Genomic DNA, 17,283 nt, shown 5'->3' with positions numbered 1-17,283 from the left:
CTTGCCTCTCTTAGCTGTGACAGCCAAATAACTGAGTGTTCAAATGCCTCCTGCTCCTCTGTGGTTTGGGGCTTGCTTTAGCTTGTATTCCCAAGCATGTTTTAGTTTGAGGTTTGCATTATTTAGTCCAATTGCATGGCTTTTCCCCTTAGAAGAAGTAATATTTTATAAGGAGAAAGAATCATGGACAAACAGTAAAGACTGTAACCTATTAAGAAATATGGCAATATGGGGTTGACACACAAAATTAATTCTCAGCAAACTCAAAGCCATGGAGGAAGACCATTTCCTCCCTTCCCCCAGCACGCACTATCAGCATCATCCTCCTCCCTCTCCAGGTAAAGGATTTAGGAAGCTGATGGCCTCCCATAGCATTGCACAGGATGAAGGAGTATCACCAAAGCATGGTGCAGCTCTGGGAGACTTGCATGTAATAATTTTAGTATTTGCTAATTCCCATCCATAATTAGGTCCCTTCGATTTTAGAGACCTATGTAATAATGAGACTAAATAAGTTGCTATGGTCTGGCTAGGCTGAGAAGACTTCAATTAGACAAACAATTAATTTATTATCTACACTTAACAGTGCCTTCCCTGGCTGTCCATAGCTAAGTCCACAAGCAAACACAGATGCTCTACCAGAGTTGCCCCTCAAAATTTCTCTTCATTGTTTATAGGGGAGCTCAGGTTGGATCCACAGTGTCTGTCTTCCATGCTTTTCCACAGAAAACATATGTTGTATCAGCAGAGATTCTGGAGAAGGTATGGCAGGAGGGGAACTGCAGGCAGGTGGGTCTCACCAGGAAGGTGAGATGCACTTCTGAACACAGTAAGGGGCACTGTTTAATTTCTATTTCCTTCTTTTTCTTGTTTCTTTTAGTTTCTTGTAGGTGTGGTCATCCCTGTCACATGTGGAAACAGCAGAGGTGCTCCCAGGAGCAAGCTGGGACAGGGACACGGCCCTTCCATTGAGGATTAGAGATGCATGGAATGACTTATGCCCCTGAAGTATTGCTGCAGCCCTTACACCTGCCCACAGCCTGGGCAGAGCAGCGCTCCTGGTCCCATCCATCTCTGCAGACACCAGCAGGAAACACTTCTCAGCTTTGTCATCCCTGTGAAAATGTTGGAGTTCAATATCTGAGACAAAAATGCAGCTGGGGTGTCTCTTCTTGATGGTAATATATTAAAAAGGGAAAATGGAAAGAAATAGCAGAAGCTGGAGGCAAAGCAGAGCCTTCCTACCCTTTACCTTGTATATCTAGAGAAATATTTTTTTCTGTTTTCTTCACTTTTGGTTATGGCACTTTATAGAATCATAGAATCATAGGACAGTTTGGGCTGGAAGGGACCCCAGAAATTATTTTGTTCCAAACCCCTGCCGTGGGCAAGGACACCTCCTACTAGACCATATTGCTCCAAGCCCCATCCAACCCTTGAACGCTTCCATGGATGGGGTGTAAATAACTCTTCTTCTTTGTTCTGGATGTGTCTAAAGGTCTTGGGAGATAAACTGTTTCTCGAGATGAATTTCCTAGAGGGGAAAAACCACACAAGAAACTTCAAGGGCCGTCTATTGTTACAACATCATCTGATTTGACTGCGCAAAGCTGTAGCAGTCCTGGTACAGCCACAGATTTCAGCCTCTGCCTAAGAACTTTTTTTTTTTTCCATAATCTAGAGGCCACATAAAAGATGCTGCCTCATCCAACTCAGGTTTCTTTAGTCACCAAGAATAAGGCATGAGGAGGCCATTAAGTCCGTTTTCTACCTTTAAGGCAGGTTTTACCCCACTCAGAGACCATGTTCCTCCTTCCCTTATGGAGTTATTTATCAGCTGAGGTCTCTTATTTGTGTTTTCTTTTTTCTCTCATGACCTGACACTCAGTTCTTGTTTTAGGTGTCAGAAGCCTGCAGGAGCACAACAAGGTCAGGCTATGGCAGAAAGTCCAAAGATTTGTTTCTTAATCTTGAGACCTCTACCCATCATAAAGGTGGTGTTGTGACATGGAAAAGCCGTTCCATGGAGCAGATTAAAAACCCAAACTAGACTTCTGGCAAGAATAACCTCAAGAAATTTGTTTTGCACAGTTGTCCTGGAGACTGGGAAGGGATTAAGTCACAAATTGTCTGTGCACAGGCAGCTTTGAAACAACCTTTGAGGAAGGCAACCTCTGTTTTACATGTGGATCAGTAGAACACAGCTGGAATTATCCTCAAGCTTCTGCCAGCCAGCAGCAAATAATTTTTTAAGCTGAAATCTGACCTGTTATCCTGGAAAATATGAGCCTCAGAGAGCTCCCAGTCACAGAGGCGAGCCCAGGAGAGGCTTGACAAGAGGAAATAAATAGCATCCTTCTGCAGAATCAAGCTGAGGAGGAGAGACAGCCTGCCAGACCTCGTGGTGCCCACATCCCTCAGATGTGCCCTTCCTGGAAGAGGTTGGATGGGGCTTGGAGCAAGCTGGTCTCACGGAAGGTGTCCCTGCTTATGTCATGGGGGGTTGGAACAAGATGAGCATTAAGGTCCCTTCCAATCCAAACCATGGAGTCAGTTCTTCCTCAGGTCTGCTTCATTTTTTCATTTCATTGAGGATGCTCCCTGCTGGCTGCCAGGCCGAAAATCACTAGAAGTTGGTAGTTTCGTTGCTAATTCCTGCTTGCCCTTTGCATGACGGGTAATGCTCTTTGATGTCATTCTTGCTTTCCAGAAACAAGCTTTTGTAGTGTTAGGAGTGGGGGGATTAACTCCTGCTGGCACGTTAAACCTCGGGTGCTGGTGCACACCAGAAGGGGAATTCTGCCGTATCAGAAATGCCTCTTCTGCAGTGAGACCGAACTGAGCCAGCCCACCTGAGTGGCTCATGCTGCAATCCAATGATGTCAAGGCCAGCCCTGGCAGCCAACGTCTTTGCCACAGAGGGCAGCCAGGGTTTCAAGGCATGTCCTGCATGTAAAAATACATTTGCATTCTACAGAAGCGCCCTTCACCTGTGCTGGTGCTGCCCCAGGCCTGGCCTGAGGCAGGCGTAGGACAGGCCGCAGACAGTGTGGGCCTGAGCAGGCCATTTTGGAAGCAGGCTTCTCCTCACAGCACAGGCCTGGTGTAACGAGACCCGAAAGATCCTTAAATGTGATTCTAAGGTTGCCTCCTTCAGTTTTTCTCTGTCTTTCTTTTCTTCTGCCCTCACAACTGAATCCCATTCCCCTGAAATAGCATTTTTCATGGCTTAAGAGAAAGCAAGCAGGGCAGGAGTAAGCGGGAATAACCTAGGCCCCACAGTTTTCGGTGCTCCAAAAGCAGGGGGGAAGGTGTATCTGTCAGACCCCGGCTGGTGTTTCATTCCTGGCTTGGCTCTAGAAAGCAGTTCAAACCTTCATAAACATGGAAGTGCTTGTCTGTAGCTTCTGAAATCCCTGCAAATCCCTCTCTCGCCCTAAAATAATCCAAACCCTCGGGAGCCACAACATGTTTGCTCTTTCATCTGAGTCGTGCTTACTTCTGTATAAATGGGAAGTTCAGCCTGGATTATTTCTCTGGATTTCTGATAGCATCACTGGTGGTAAAAAGATCCCTGCACACCCAACTATGTTTTGGTTAACATGAGGGCTGAGCACAGTTACACACGGTATTTTCCACGGGACTTGAAGTCCTTGGGATTTTTCAAGGCAGCTTGTAAAACCAGCATGTTGCTTTTCTGGGGCAAGCCTGTCCCGGATAAATCCTGGGCCATGAGCTGCACACTGCCATTTTTTCCTGGCTCTGAGAGCCAGAAGCACTGGGCACGTAATGAACAGGACACAGCCGAGGGCAGCTGGATGAGCCCCATCTGGAGCTCCACAGCTCCTTTGAAAAGTGTGTCAAAAGGGGTCTGGCATGCAGGGGAAATGAGAACATGTGGCAGGTTACTGTGCCTGAAACAAGCCGTCCTCACAGCAGCCCGGCTTGTGCCTCGAGGCGCCGCAGGGTCCTGCTGGAAGTGCCATTTACTGCTAGGCAGGAGCAGGCTGGCCTTGCACAGGTTTCCCTCTGCAGCAGCCCTGGGCCTCACAGCTGCTGGGGAATGTTCAAAGAAGGGACTCCGCCATGAGGATGGGGAAGGAGAATCTGACTGAAGAGCACCTGAGGTCACTTGGTTTGTTCAGCTGGAGGAGACTGAGGGGAGACCTTGCTGGGATCTGCAGCTTCCTCATGAGGGGCAGTGGACGGGCAGCACTGATCTCTGCTCTCTGTGATCAGTGACAGGACTGAGGGAACAGCTGGAGCTGTGTCAGGGGAGGGTTAGGTTGGATATCAGGAAAAGGTTCTTCTCCCAGAGGGTGGTGGCCCGCTGAACAGGATCCCCAGAGAATGGGCACGGCCCCAGGGCTGCCAGAGCTTCGGGAGCATTTGGACAATGCTCAGGGTGGGATTTTTGGGATGTCTGTGCAGGGCCAGGGTTTGAACTTGATGATCCTTGTGGGTCCCTTCCAGCTCAGGATGTTTGTGACTCTGTAATTCTATCAAACACAAATTGAGTGGCTCTACTCCTCATCGTCACAAGGGGATTTGGGATTTGGGATTTCTTGCAAATTCAGGGTTCCTTGGTTTCACATTGTATGTTTTTTTGCAGGGCCTGGGAAGCCCCTTATGGATGTGGCAAGACATGGCCAAAAACCACTCTGATGGTAGATGCTCCGTGACTGAATGGTGAGTCAACCATGGCATGATCCAGGCATTGCCACATCCCAGGAGCTGTCTCATAGACTTTAAACAAGGTGGTTGATGAAGATATTTGAGTAAAATTTGTTGTTTGTGATGTCTGGTGGGTTGTTAGGTAAAGACAAGAGCTGGAAAAATATTTTGGGAGATATTTTGTTAGTGGGGTGCTGTAAAGCAAAGAAATTACAAGTTTGCCCAAGACCAAGACTGTAGGAGACGTGGGAACTGAACCTCTCTCCTTTGATTCCTGAATGCAACAGATTGTGTAAAAGCAGGGCCAAGAAGTGAACATGTCTGGAGTAAAATTATCCAGAGCTGTATCAGACAGGTCAGAGGGTGACAAACTGGTCCATACGAGTCACCAGTTATGCAGCGAATGGCTCCTTAGGATCCCAAGAGCTCACAGCACCCTTCAGCTCTTGCAGAGTGTTACGTATTAGGAAGAAGTTCTTTACTCAGAGGATGGGGAGGCCCTGGCACAGGATGCCCAGAGAAGCTGTGGCTGCCCCTGGATCCCTGGGCTTGGAGCAACCTGGGATAGTGGAAGGTGTCCCTGCCCATGGCAGGGAGTGGGAATGAGATGGGCTTTAAGGTTCCTCCCAGCCCAAACCATTCTGAGATTCTCTGATTCTATCATTTTTATGCTATTTTTCATAAGCTTGCATAGTTGAATCAAGCCTGTGACCATTTTGTCTCCAGTTTGTTTTCAGTCCCGTGACCGTGATAGCCAGATTAGAAGCACATGTTCACTGTGCAGTTGTGAAATTGAAACTGAAATGCTCAGTTGACCCCCAAAGACTCTTTTTGTTTGTTGCATTAAAGTTAATGACTGCTTGTTCAACACTAGATAGGACACATGTGCTACATCAGTAAAAATAGATTTATTGCTGTGCACATTTTTTCCCAGGAAATTTGCATCAAAATGGTCCAAAAAGACCCTTGAGTTCTATTAAAACATTTGAAATGCAGTCTTAGATGTTAATCATTCAATGAATCAGAACCTAATAGCTTTTACTGATACCTTAAGAGAAATTTAGTAATCAAGTGATTTTAACAGGACAAGAAGGAACAGGCACCAACTGAAACACAGGAAATTCCACCTGAACACAAGGAAACTTTTTTTTTTAGAATAAGGGTGGTCAGACACTGGACCTGGTTGCCTGGAGATGTCATGTGCTTTCCATCTGTGGAGATGCTCAAAACCCTGGACACTGTTCTTGGCATTCTGCTCTGGCTGACCCTGCTGGAGCCACAGCTTTGGACCTGCCAGCCTCGACCACTTAGCTGTGACCCTGCTGGTCCCTGTGTCACCAGAGGCAACAGAAAGTCCTCCCTGCAGAGTCCTGGCTTAGTCAGGGTTTCAGAGGGTTTCGCGCTGCAGTCCCAAGGCACTGCACAAGGCAAAGGAAAATTTTAGAGGGATCGTCTCCCCTCTTGAGTGCATCACCTTGACTCAGAAAGGACTTGGAAACTGTGGGTTAATGTTTATAAGCTTAGAAATGGTTCCTGACTTCTTATTTCAAGGTAAGCCTGCTGGATTTAGGACCACCCCTGCTTCAGAGCACCCAGAGCCAGGCTTCAGGAGCTGGGCGTCCCCTTGCTTATTGTTTCCCAGTGTCTCTGTGTTTCTGGTCACCAGGCTGTATCTGGGAATAGTGGAGGAGTGGCAGGGAGCATCTGCATGGTTTTTGTCTGTGTGAAAGAGCAGCAGTTACAGAAAGTGCAGGATCTTGTGCCGACTTTGCTGCTTAGTCATCCTGCAGTAACTGTGACTTGGCAGCTGGTCTGATCCCGTCCCTTACAAACGTTTCCATTTATGGCTGGGATTTTTTATTTCCCTTTGCCTCCAATGGCCACACAGCTGGAAGGCTTCCAAAAGGGAGAAGCCATGGGTTTACATCAGGAGAAACCAGCTGGGTATATTCATACCTTAAGGTTGAAGCCTGTCTCCCAGGAACACACCACCCAGGATGCTTCAGGGATTCCTTAAGGGATCGTTTTGACCCGAAGCGGGTGCTCTGCCTGTCTGGTGGCAGGAGCACAGATGTCATTGTGGTTGTCAATATTTTCCTTGCCCAGGGCTCAGATAAGCTGGGAAGGAGAAAGCTGCAGCCATGTGACCTGGTTGTCCCTGCGAGCAGCTGGGTGCCGTGCCTGGTCCTGCCAGGGACACAGGAGAAGGGGTGGCCATGAGAGCAGATGCTGGAGACCCTCGGGGCTGTGCTCATCCCGAACGGCTCCTGAGTGCTCCTTGCTGGCCTCTGGGAAGAGAGGATCTGGGACTCAACATGTGGGATCCAGGTTCCCTCCAGGCTTTACAGATGTGCAGGTTTACGCTGTGCTCTGCTCCGGGCAGGCCAATGGAAAAAAGCATTCCAGGCTTATGAAGAGCTTTAGGGCAGATAAAGCAGAGTCATGACCCGAGCTGGAAAAGGGATGTGCCTGCTGCAAGCTTAGTGCTGTGCCTAGAGCTGGAGCCTCTGGGGGAATGGCACTGGGATGCTGCACCCCATCTTGTGACTTGTCTTGTGCCAGTTCCCCATGTCCTGCCCACATGGAGGGCACGGATCAGTGGCCTGAGAACAACTGAGGAAAAAAATTCAAATAATTTTTCTCGCCCACGGCACCAGATTGGAAAAATAACTTATCTTTCATTTAAGGCCAGATTCCAGCAAGGCACTGAAAACTCTGTACTTTTTGCTCCTGCTCCATCTATTTTTGTGGAAATTTAGTGTGTGAAAGAGGTGGCTGCAGGTGGGGTTAGACTCCCCTCCCAGCCCTCCTTTTTTTACAGAAAGGGTGCAAGGATGGGAGCACTGACCTGGCAGCCTCCTCAGGTTACAGATAACCTCACCATGTCTGAATTGTTTCCTTTCAAACCTTTGGCTGGGTTCTGGATGTTCTGTAGAAACACGGGAATTCTGGAGAAACCTTCTGCAAACAGAACATCGATTTTTTCCAGCCAGAAACGCCTAATCTCTGCCAGAGCTGATTCCTCCACAATCAAAGCATTCAGCTCTCCTGAACAGGGAGTCATCACGGGAAGAACAAACATGGTGTTATTGCCAGGACCTGCTGAGGGAAGTCCTGTCTACAGCTCTTGTTATGATAAGGATTCAAGAACAGAAGATCAGAGCCATTTAAAACCACTCCATCACAGTGTAGAATCCCTCACCTTCATCCCTAATTCCCAAGTTATCCCTTTCCCAAGAGATCAAGTCCTACCCAGTCTTTTCTCCACCCCAACAGGGAGAAGGAAAGGAGAGAAGCTCAGAAAGGAGTGAGACCCCAAAGTGCTCCCCCCAAATCAGAAGCCACACTGGGATGGATCCTGTGCCAAGCACCTTCCTCATGGCCTGGATCTGGGACCTTCACCTCCCAGGGATGGAAAGTCCAACTAGCGATTTAGGGGGTCCAAGGAGCTGCTGATGGGGCACTAGTGGGGAATCCTGGTTGGGAGGCAGCACTGGAACTGCCCCCAGAGAGAGGAGAGTGACCCCACCACCACGCAGAGGGGAACCCCAACACTTAACACAGGGAAATGGGGAGCTACGATGGAGCTGGGACACTGGAGTGGGTGGGATGCAGCTGATGGCTCATGAGAGCAGGCTTCTGGAACACATGGTGTCCTGTGCAGGGCAGAAGATCTTGTGGAGGGATATGTGAAGCAGTTGGTCAATCCTGCTGTTCTGAGGGGCAGCCCCATGGAGTGACAGGGCATGGAGACTGCAGTAGATGAATATTCAAGTGGTGGATGTGTCCTGGGATGTCTCTTCTGCACAGGGAAGGGATGGAGGTTATTACAGGGCCTCCACAGGGGCACAGAGTGGAGATTGTCTCCTATGTGTGTTTAAACTTGTATCACCTTCTTAATTTTTGGTGTTTTGTAGGGTGAGGGAGTTATCATGTCCCACCCAGATGGTCCATGAGGAAAGGTAGCACCTGTAGAGCGTATCTGTTAAGGGTGTGATGATGATAAATGACTTTGTCATGCAGGAATGATACAAACACGTATCCGAATGGCAGCCCTTAAATACGTATTCTCCTGAAATGTGGACTTTGGGCTCCATGAAAGCAACTCCCATTTCTGGCAAAGGACTCCGAAGTCACACGATGCTGTTGAAATTGGGCCTGGGGCTGGGGCTGCTCATGGGTGTCAGCAGCTCCAAGGCAGCAAATCCAGGCTGTAATCTTTGCTGGCACTTCTGGTTCAGGTCCTGTGTGCTCCAGCCATGGATTTTCTTGGTGGCTACAGCATCTACTCCCAAGGCTACTGAGGGACAAAGACAGACCTGGCACCTCCTGTGCTCCCACACCTCTTCCCAAAGATTTCAAGAGCAAAACCCTGGACCAAAGGCAAGCTTGCTGTTTGCTCCCAGAGGCAAATCAGGACAGAGGCTTTGCCAAACCCAGCTGCTCTGTCCTGCTGCCAGCCCTCGGTCCTCCTCCAAGGAGGTGTCTGTCCACTGTGGTCTCTCGATGGGATCCGAGTGTTCTTGATGAGATGCCTGGAGAGCTTAATCATCCCTGGTCTGGGGTTTTCTGTCAAGCACTCCTACAGCCTTCAATTATCTGGATTCCCCAGAAGGGATGTGGGAGGCTGATTTCCCCACAGGGCTTCCAGTGGCTCCTGCAAGTCCTTTCTTCCCTCATCCCTGCTCCAGCATCCTTTCTCACTGTGCTTGTCCTTGTGCCTCCCCGAGGGTGGGGTCTGCTGGATCATATCTCAGTCACAGACTCACCTTTTCTCTCTTTGTGTCTGACAGAGATGTGCTGAGCAGACAGACCGTGGGCTCTGCCTTGGAGGCAGCAAGGTGTGCAAAGGTGAACCTGGGCTGCTCCTGGGGATGCTCATGTTGGCCTGAGCTCACACAAGTTCAGCTGTTAAACCTTGAAGCTTCTTCTCCTGTGAGCAGGCGAGCCTGCCACAACCACTACCACAGGTTTAGGAGAGGCACAAATTATTTACTTCATGGCTTCATAGCAGAGTACATTTTTAATTCATTTACAGTAGTTCTGCTGCTGTCTGAAGACGTGGGTAATGCCAACCCTTTTGGGACCCTTTAGAGTGGTGCAGGGGAATTCTCAATGTAAAATTAATCTCTAGCTTCTATGCCCAAGAAGACAATTACAAAAGAAATGAGTAATGCATGATTTCTTGCTCATTTCTGTGTCTCTCTTTGCATTTTTATCTTTCTAGATCGAGGCTGCCAGAGCCTGGATGGAGGAGGGACAGAAGGGAGGGTGAAGAAGTGTAGGTAAAAGAACTGTAGGTAAAATGAAAAGCTGCAGGTAAAGGAAGAACAGTAGGTAAAAGAAGGACTGTAAAAAAGTGTGTGTAAAGGAGGTGTATGTAGAACACAGTGAGTACATGCCTGCACTTTCCCCTCCTCGCTCTTCATTTTGTTTATTACACACTGAAGCTGGAAAATCTCAACCCTCTTTGGACTGGAGATAAGCATTCCAGTTCCACTGGCAACCTTAAGGAAAAGGAGTATAAACATAAGATGTTATTTACTGCGTGTGGGATCAAAATGATTCCATTTGGTGTTGGAAGTCGGGCTCACGTTAATGCTGCAATTAAGCACGCAGACTTTCAGTTACCCTGGTAAAAGGGGATGTTGCATCTCCGGCAAAAATATCTTAACTTCCTTGTGACCCTGATCTCTTGGCTTGATTTAAGGTACCATCAGAAAGAAATCCAAGGAAGGATGGAATATAGCTCTCCTAACTCACTCTGCAGAGTATTTGCTTTGTCTCAGGGGAATACCAATTTAATAATGAATTTTTTTTTGTTTTGTTTTGCTATGGGTTTTTCGGGGCAGTTTTTGTGTTACTTTGTAATAACACCTTTGAAATCGACTCAGACAAGAATCCTTGTCTTAACACTGATTACGTATCTAATTATATTGCATTTCTTACATGCCTGAAACTCCTGTTCAAACTGCTATGGCACTTGGTGCAAATACCATTTTCCTTCCCAGTGATGGGAGAGGGGAATTTTTTATTGCCGTGTTGTATTTGGCCAGGAGGACAATTCATCACGGAATTCTACATTTCTTTAGCATAAAGAGAGCCACGAATGGGATGAGGGCCTTGTTTTGTGTTGGAGCAAGAATTCCAGCATGTATGTAAGGGAAGGGGAGGTGTTAAGTGTCATGCCAAAAGCACAAGCAACACCCTGCTATACGTGACCCAGAGGGCTGCTCAGGGTTCCCTGGATCCACATCAAATACGTGAGAAGCAGCAGCCGTGGAGCAGTGGAAAAGCTCAGCAGCCCCAGGAACAGCAGCTGGGTGGCTGCCCACCACCCTCCCCAAACAGGGATATCTGGAGAGTGGGGCAGCTTCCCGCAGCCTCCACCCCTGTGGAGGGAAGCAGGTCCTGAAGGGCTCGGCACATAAAGCCAGGCCAAGGAGGGCTGGAGACAAGCTGGGATTTTGCTTCCTGAGTGTATGGTTGAGGTGGACGCAGATTTCAGGGGTCTCACTCCGGTTCTGAGGCACCTCTGTGTGTGTACCTGTGGCATACACTGTTAGCGAGACTTGAATCAGCTGCAAAATTTTGGGGTTCCAAGTTATTTTGCAAATTATTATGATTGCAAGTTTAACCTGTGAAAACTTTGGCCCTGTACTCAGGTCAGGAAAGGGGTGACAATGGAATCCCTTGCTCCAGGACTGCACTGGTCTTCCAGAGAGTTTGGGGGAATGGAGTGAGTAGTCAGACATAGCTCCCTACAATGGCAGAAGCTCATTCCTGAGCCTCCCCCCACCTCTTGAGAGGAGATAAGGATTAGGGGTTTTCAAAAACCTCAATTTAATGCTTTGTCTTGATGAGTATCTTTAGTAGCAAGTTGCGATGTTGAAATCACAGATTTTCTTTTAGGACCTGAATCACAGGTCCCTAAAGCCAGCAAAACCCCTCTCACTGGTTGCAGTGTTGGGGTTTTTTCCGAATTTCCTTTCTAATTCCTCTTTACAAGTCCCACTGAAATGGGAATTACACATAATCTGCCTCAAGGATTCAGCTCCATACAAGGGCTGATGTTGGAAACACTGGTTTAAAACCCAAGGGCAGAATATCGTGGTTGCAGAGACAAAGCTGGGATTAAAGACACGATTAGCATTTCAAATAAATCAGCTCAATTACTGACCCCCGAGGAGGCTTTGCCAGGCCACCGGCCCCCTGAGGGAAGTCACTGGAACCAGGGCCAGCCCCCTTCCAGCCCAGCAGCCCACACTGATATATTCCCAGATTCAGAGAAAAAGCCTTTTTTCCCTATCTGCCCCCTTTCAGCCCCCTCTTTTCCCAGGGTAAGGCACTAATTAATTCCTTTCCTTTCTATTTATACCCGTTAGTCACTGCGAAAGTGTCCCCCATAGATTTACAGTTCAATATAATGAATATGTCTTGAGGGAATATTATTCATGCAATTAGCTGAAATCTAACAGAGAAAGTCTCTATTTTATTTGTAACCTTAGCCAGAGTAGTCATTTCATGGTGGGGAGGGGGGGTGGCTGTAGGCTGTACCTCCAGGCTCCAGCAAATGTTTAGATAGGAAGAAAAAATGAATTTTCTTTCCTAGGTCTGTACATGGCGTTAAGGACCGTGGGTGGGGTGGGATGGGATGTGACTAAGTTTTAAAAATGTACTTTTTTTTTTTTTAACCATCACTAGTAAAAGGCTAGGAAGGGGAGTGAGGTTTCCTCTATAAACTATGTGGGTTTTTTCTCTTAATTTCATGGAAACACCACTGCAAGTTTTTCCTTCTCGTTTCTCTGGTGACAAGAAAATAAAACAAATGCAGCTGGGTCATTCTGCTCTCACTGTATTGCACCACGAAGCCCCAAAGACACAGACCGTGTGTTTTAACTCTTTTCCCTCCCTACTCAGGGCTGCAAAACTACAGATGGCCTGAAATCTCCACAGAGATATCTTGGGATTATCCAGCATGTGGTCCAGACCACGGAGGCATCAGCCATCACTCTCAGGTCCTGCCCTGCCAGAGAGCTGGAATGCAGTTGCTTCACTATGCAAAGGTTCTTCTCCATGAGTCAACAAATTTGGGACTCAACTGTCCTGACTGGCTGCCTGGAAAAAATGTGCTGCAAGAGGGGAAAGCATCAAAAAGCACAGATTGGGAAACTGGTAAAAGGGGAAGTATTCTGGGAGAAAGGGTTTCAGCCCATCCTTTCCCCGCTCTGTCTCTGCTCTCTGTCCACCCATTTTTCATGGAGTCGTAGAATCTCCCGAGCAGAAAGGGACCCACAGGGATCACCCAGTCCAGCTCCTGGCCCTGCACAGACACCCCAACAACTGCACCCTGTGCATCCCTGAGAGTGTTGTCCAAACACTCCTTCAGCTCTGGCAGCCTTGGGGCCACTTTCCTGGAGAGCCTGTTCAGTGCCCCACCACCCTCTGGAAGAAGAACCTTTTCCTAATATCCAAATCCTAAACTTAAATTTTTTGCTTGTTGTCTTCACATAATGATCTTGTGTTGGTGCTGCCTGGCATCTCTGGGAGAACCCTGGGCACCCTTCCTTTCCCTGGCATTGAAATGCCTGAGATGGCTCTGCCACCCCCTGCACGGTGGTGAGGAGACCCAGAAACGCTCTGGGACTTTGCCCTGCCAGAAGGGATCAGTCCCAGAAGAGGCTGAGCCACCATGGAAAAGCTGACTTTAGACAATAAGCTTGGACTGAGGAACTGAAGGTACAATATTTATAAGCTCATAATCATGGCCTCAATTACTCCAAAGACACAAAGAAATTGTGCAGCTTGGCACAGGAGCATCCCTGCTGTTTCTTCAAGCTGGTGTCCTCAAACCCATTCCGAGAAGGGAAGTGTTGAGTCGACGGGAGATAAATCTTGGAGCAAGGGCCTCCACACTAGCGGGGTCTAAACAACCATTTCAGGAGGATTATTAGAACTCATGGAGAATCAGGCTTTCTCACCAGTGTATCTAAACAGTGCAGAGTCCCTGGGATATCTTCATCCCCTAAGGATCTTGAGCTCTAACAAAAAAACACAAGGCCACAGATACAGGCCTGTGCCTGGCAGAGCTTCAAAAGTGCTGTAGGTTGGGAAAACCTTGGAGCTGTTTAAAATAAAATTCTAGAAACTCCAAACAGTCCTTCCTTATGTGTTAGCAAACAAAAAATTTGCAAGCACGCAAAAGCTGTGTATAAAAACTGGGTGCTAAGTAAATAAGAGCTGCAAGAGCACAGGGGACTTAAAAGTTAACACTGGGATATTAAAATAGGAAAAAGTACGCAAAGCCTCAGATTGCACTTGTGTGTTCATGAGGACTCTCTAAACATCCTGGAGCAGTTGGCTTTAATGGGCTAAATCCCAGGAAATGCTGCTAAAATATGGTATCAAATGAACATTTGCTTTTTTCTTCAGAAAGATCCCCCTTTGTGCCTCATCTTACCGCAATTTGAGAATGTCAGACTCAGTGGGGGCTGTTGCTCCTGTGCCTGAACTGGGTTAATCTAGATAAACTAAGTTTATTTTCTTTTCTTTAGTATATATGTGTTCCTTTAATAGATGTCTTCTCCTGGGCAAGATCTGCCAGAGATGTCTTGGAGTCAGCCAAGTCTGTTTTGGGAGGATGGTCCAGCACAGGAGATAATTGTAGTAGGATTCTGATGGAGAACACCTGATGAAGAAGAGGAGGGGGTTGAAGTTTACTTCAGGCACTTGGAGAAATCCTTAGAGCCACAGGGAAAGCAGTGTGGCTGGGCATGAGCACCACAAGAGGTTTCTGGAATGGTTTGAAGGCAGTTTCCTGATGGAGCTGATGAATGAACCAACCAGGAGAGATGATCTTTTGGACTCAGTACACAAACACAGGGAAGAACTGGCTGAAAATGAGAAGGATGGAGGCAGCCCTGTCTGCAGGGACTTCAGGGGGTGAGAGTGGTCACCAAAGCAAAGAGCAGAATTACAGCCCTGAGCCTCAGAGGGGCAGGGGTTTGCCTTTGGGGTGAAGGAATACCAACACATTGTACGAATTGAGCTCAGAAGTCACAACCCTGGAAGCGTCCAAGGCCAGGCTGGACAAGGCTTGGAGTGACCTGATCTAGTGGAAGGTGTCCCTGGCAAGGGAGGGGGTTGGAACTGGATGAGCTTTAAGGTCCCTTCCAACCCAAAGCATTCCTTGGTTCTGTGAACAGAAAGCAAGAATTTCAGAAAATGGCAACTACAAAAGGGCATAAAATCCATCCTTCTGTTTGTCATCAGTGAAAATGCTGAGAATATCAACTGCATAACTCATATAACTCATTACAGAGAGTTGAAAAGCAGCATCCATTGTTTTCAGTAAGCATTTAACAATCTTGGCCTCGTTTTTGGTTCTCTGCTCACAGCTAGAAAACAAGACCCTTGGAGACAACTACAAAACGTCAGAATCGCGTGAAGGGTGGATGCAATTGCAGACAGACAAAGGGAAACTACAGTAGCTGCTTTCCAGAGAACCCATAAAGCTGTTTCAGATGTACACACATGGTTTAAAACGGGGAGTTCACATTTTATTGGGGGCTACAAGTCAGACGAAAAAAAGAAAAAAGAAAAAAAAGGATCAGATACACAGTTTATAAAGGAACAACTAAACAAACCATAAAACACATTTCAGTTTACAAGGGGATGTAAATGAACTAGTAGCCATCTGTGCTTTACTTCCAGTTCTGAAGAGTTGTAGAGGAGAGCAGGCAATCAAGCTTCTTTCTTTCTTTCTACTCTTCATCTTCCTCCATTTCCTTTCTCTCCATTTTAAATGTAGTGGAATACTCAGTATCTGTTCAGTACAGTGTGTTCTGTGAGCTGCAATAATAATTTGCAGGTCAGATAGAATCATAGAATCATTAAGATTGGAAAAGAATTCCAAGATCACCAAGTCCAATATAGAGGATAAGTAACTAATCCATATCCATGCCCATTCTCTGCAAAATATCTTTCCATGAAATCTGCAGTTCCCCTGAAAGGAGGAAGAAAGAAAGGGAATTTATTTGAGGGTTAGGAAAAGGAGCTAAAGGGAGCATGCCCATTTTCCTCCAGAGCTTCCTCTGTCCTCAGCCCATTCTTAAGCAAAAACCCCTCAATTACAGGGACTTAGCTCAGGCCTTCAACGTCAGTTATAAAAGATGTGAAAAAACCCAACTTATCCAGAAAAAAAAAAGCAGGAGGATGTTTTGAGGCTATTTTGTCCCAGTCTCCACCACTTCAGTGTGCCTGTGTGTCAGACTGCCCCAACATAAGATAGGAACTTGCCAGATGTGCCCATCTGTGACAGAGGTGTGTGATAATGAAGATAATATTCCTACAAATGTCGTGCAAATGGATGCCTGGGTAGGTGAGAAACACCAAGTTTGCCTTTTTTACGAAGGGAAAGCGTACAGCAGGGAGATGTTCTGTAAAATATACAGGAATCCTCTCAGGGATGAGGCATTTTGTCATGTCAAGCTGCAAGGAAAGGTTCTGATGTGACGAGAGAAAGTTCAAGAAGCACTCATAGAAAGTTAAATGTAGGTGCTTTGCTCAAGAAGCTGCAGAGGGAAGACAACACTCGCCAGTCTGGGGGGAGGAAAGGGAGATGTGGAGGTATGGGTCTGTGCTCTGCTCCTTTCCACACTTTGGGCACTCACCAGCACTGCAAGGGACAGATGTGCTGCCCAGTTGTTTGTGATAAGGCTTCTTGCTGGAGAAACAGCTTCTGCAGGGACAGGTTCACCTAGAAACAGCTGCACTGAATGGATTAGAAGCAGCATTGATGGGTACCCATGGGCATAGCAGAGCTTGGACACAGCAGCAAAGCAGGCAAAACAAATGGCCTGGAATGTGACATGTTCACTGGATCACTGGCAGGCGGATGGTTTGCTCAGACATCTCAGGTGCTGTCTGGTAAATCACAGTCATCAAAAGCTGGACCCCTCCTCTCCACTAAAGATGCTCCAGAGGAAAAGGGACCAACCTGTTCAGAGCTGCAGGAGAGTCCCTGGAAAGCAGTAGCCTCACGAAATCCTTCTTTGGCTCTTCAAAACAAAGTTATAGCTCAAGGAATAACAGGCTATGTTCCTGAAAGTCACTGCTGTTCTCCATATGTTTTCTTGGGACATTTGCCCCTATTTTTCATTTAGCAGAGCTAAAAATAGCACATGAATTTAAAAGTAATTTTAAAAATATGACAACAACAAAGCCCTAGAGCTCATGGAGTGTTTGGACAATGCTTTCAGGCACATGGTGTGATTTTTGGTGCTGTTCTGTGCAGGGCGAGGAGCTGGACTCAATGATCCTTGAGGGCCCCTTCCAACTCTGGGTACTCTATAATTCCATGATTCTGTGAACCCAAACCCAGAAATGAATCAATAGAAACAGGTAATACTCATAGTTGGCTGACTCTGAGCAAGACTTGGATATTCGCAAAGGCAATGATTCTACAATTCTGTGCAAGTTGCTCTTTTTTGAAATGTTCCTGTTTTCATTTGTTCCACTCAGGACACGTTACTAGGGTGGAAAGAGGACAGCAGGGGGGAAGAAAGAGAAAGACTATTTGGTGGTATAAATAAAGATGTGGGGCAGCAA

At 47.1% G+C, this 17,283-nt stretch overlaps 1 long non-coding RNA gene across 1 annotated transcript; it reads left to right on the top strand.

The window, feature by feature from the left end:
* Positions 1–645: 645 nt before the first annotated feature.
* Positions 646–13,028, top strand: LOC116446859. The gene is made up of 4 exons (XR_004241408.1): positions 646–762; positions 891–1,178; positions 4,613–4,689; positions 12,595–13,028. It is a non-coding gene; the product is annotated as an uncharacterized LOC116446859 (long non-coding RNA).
* The last annotated feature ends 4,255 nt before the right edge of the window (positions 13,029–17,283 follow it).

Source organism: Corvus moneduloides, chromosome 7 (assembly GCF_009650955.1).
Source record: "Corvus moneduloides isolate bCorMon1 chromosome 7, bCorMon1.pri, whole genome shotgun sequence".
NCBI classification, from domain to species: Eukaryota; Metazoa; Chordata; class Aves; order Passeriformes; family Corvidae; genus Corvus; species Corvus moneduloides.
The sequence above is the reverse complement of the archived record's forward strand: the minus strand, read 5'-3'. Positions and strand labels throughout refer to the sequence as shown.